Below are 3,517 nucleotides of genomic sequence, written 5' to 3'. Positions count from 1 at the left end.
TCAAAAATCCGCACTCACAAAGGCACCACAGTTACGTCTTGTCACACTTAAAATATGAACCTCAAACAAACCAATTTCTATGTATACTCAAACTATGTAATGTCATACTTGCACTATAAACATAACAACAATTTTCTATGAATATGTACTACCCCACTTGCAATACGCGCAACAACTACATCACACACATTCACATCTACGTATTGCCATATTACAAATATGTTAATTGAAATAAAAGAACATAAGTACATCCATATGCATCACACAACACATACATGCTTATGTATCACCCGTGACTCTTAACATGAATCGGGTCCCTACTTGGATCAACGAACTCATAATAATCCACCACCACAGACACACCATGAATTACGTGTTCAACAACACAAGCCGGTCCATCGGACCAAGCACAATACAAGGCTCTAACTAGAATCCTAGATAAAACAACCAAACACCCAAGTTTCGACACAAGAAAATCAAGCTTGCATCTCCAGAAGACAACTCTATCATTACAAGAGTCAATCCTTGCCTTGGGGAATCAACTTCTTAGCAGGAGTCGACCCTTAGCACAGAGGAGACAATTCTTGATATGCAGGAGTCGACCTTCAGCCCAAACACCTATTACAAAAGTGAAACTCATGCATAAAACTCAAAATCTCAACAATCGCGGGTCCTCCAACCTGTTCTCAGGCTGATTTCCTTGAATCCCAAACTTAACAACCCTTACTCGAGCCCAAACCACCAAAAAAGTACATTCTGGTAACATAGGAGTTGACTCTCTCAAGCTTGGAGTCAACTCTCCCTCAGCATGAGTTAACTTTTCTCAGCAAGAGTCAACTCTCCCTTAGCAAGAGTCAACTCTCCTCAGCAGGAGTCGACTCTCCAAAAATTGGAGTCAACTCTTGGGGGTCAACAAAAACAAAAGAAACACATAGGAGTCAACTCTCGAGGCCAACCAAAACAAAACAATAGCAGGCGTTGACTCCTGAACTACAAGCATTGACGCCTAACAATACAAAATTTGGTTTCTCATATCTGAAACATTGGAAACTCAGGGATCTATGCACCAAAAATGGCTGAAATTCTTCTCTAACATTTCTAGGGGTGTCCCAAATCAATCTATACAACTTTTTCATTTTTTCATGGATTTAACATGCCTTCTTCTAGAACAATGATCCTAAACATGCTATTTCCATAATCTACATAATTTAAGCTTGAATTCACCTATTACATGGCATCTCCCAAACCAACGTAATTCTAAGCATGAAACAATAATAAGTATGTTGTACTCAGATATCTAAATATGGACTCATTCAAAATAGGTCATAACCGTGAAGATCAAAATCATCTAAACATTATTTAACATGCTAAAATTTCAAACTAAGTAAGAATTTACAAATTTCTTAGTCATGCTAGAATCATAAAAACATAACATGATTTCCTATTCCAAACACTCACTTTCCTACGTGCATGTTGCACACTAGCAAACAAAACATGGAGTACATGATCATACCTCACAAAATCGCCCAACAACAACAAACAATTCACGCTAATCTGGGGTTCACAACATGCCTCAACTCCAAATCCACCATGAATGTGTCCCTTCCATGTCAGACAACTCCAACACACAAAAAAACGCTCCACCACAGCAACTCCACCGATATGGACTCCTTCCAAAATGAACCACATGCAGGTACAAACCTCTCCCACTAAGGATGAGGGTCGAGACATATAGGGAATAAAGGGGAGAACAAGAGAGAGAGAGGGGTTCAGTTGAGAGAGAAGAGTGGGGGTAATATGCATGGGGGGGGGGTGTTACGTGGCTAATAGTGATAGAGAGAAGGGCCACTTGACAACATCTAAGACAAGTGTCATGGTGAAAAAGACCATGACACCCTTGCAGCCAAAAACAATACCCAACATATCCTATCCATACCCATTTTGCCTTTAGGCTAAAACCAAATTACAAATATGCTATTCTCCCTAAAAAAACAACCCCTTTTTAATAAATTCTAAATATATCTCCCTGCCAAAAATGTCTATGGTCTTCCTCCAAAATACTGGGTATGTCCCTTGCCCCCCAAAGCCATCATCTTTCTTAGAAATGAACACTTTATCACCAAATCCAAACGGGTTTGATCCAAACCCAATTTTGACTATTTTACGATCCAATTTCAACGAGGAACCCTTATTCATCAATATAAAACACCAATCTCAATGTAAAGGCTCATAAATAATTAAATAATCATATGAATAAAGTGTCTGCAAATCTGGGGTGTTACAATTACCCTCACTTCTACTTTTATAATATTTAAGAAAAGATAAAACATAGTAGTTAAAAAAAATTACTACTTTTTATAACTTCTCTTTGAATGACATAATAGTTCACCAGATATTTGAAAGAATTTAAAAATTGTTTTATTGTTACCATTATAGTAAAAAAGCATTAAAAATATACACTTTCTCAATAGTTGTTTAAATATACTTATTATAATTTATTTTAATATAAAAAAAGACACACCCTCTTGAAATTTCTCAATTAACATTTTGTTTATTTTGTCAAAAATGATGTTACCCCTTGATAAAAGTTGCATTACCCTACCAAAAGACATGCCAATCTCCTACAATTTTCACACACCCTTCTCTCTTATATTTATGTCGCAAGTTGCTAAAACCCAAATTCTAGATGTTATTTTCCTTTTACACACTTTGATCATGGAAATTATATTGAAATTACTTTTTCCTTTTTCAAAAAATTCTCTTACTACACTTTCTTTGCTCAACTACAAGCAATATAAAAAGGCATTTTTTGTGCTTTAATATCTTTTAATCACACATATAAACCTTTAAGAATGTTATTGGATTTAGGTTTTATATCTATCCAAATCCAAATCCAATTAGTCAGATTAAATAAAGTAGTTGTCATCTACCTGGTAATTTGGTTTCTATTTGGTATGCATACAAATTTGAATTTGATAGGATAATCTGACCCGTTTATATGCCAAGACATGTTCGATTTACTAATTGAACCCAAATTTAGTATCAGTTTTTTTCTGATTATGATCAAGCAAGATCTAATTATGCCTAATAGTAATGCCTAGATTGAAACCAAGTCAGACACATTTTGTTCTTTATATGGTCGAACCTATGACCAGGCAATTTAGAACTAAAAAGCTGAAACTTGTCATGAACGTAGGAGAGACAAAATTGGTTTGATCATAGAAAGTAGAAGTTGTCATGGTTGGTCACAAGGTCAACCTTGTAACTAACTTTCACAAGATTTAGAACAATCACATATGGCCAGCATAATGACCAAAGGGCTAATGTTACTAAATTGATGGGACATCACTAATTCAAAACCCATGGATGACATCTTGTGGTAAGGTCAAAGTTGATGTATTCTTAGGGGGGCAGGGGTACCTCAAGAGTTTTGCCAACTGAAGCTCAGTCAATGTGGGTTCGGTGATAGGGGTTTTGTCCTTAAATTATGACAATCATAATCACAAGAGCTTTTCTA

This window comes from Nuphar pumila, chromosome 11 (assembly GCF_984573655.1).
Source record: "Nuphar pumila chromosome 11, dmNupPumi1.hap1.1, whole genome shotgun sequence".
Taxonomy (NCBI): Eukaryota; Viridiplantae; Streptophyta; class Magnoliopsida; order Nymphaeales; family Nymphaeaceae; genus Nuphar; species Nuphar pumila.
Note: the sequence above shows the minus strand (reverse complement) of the source record.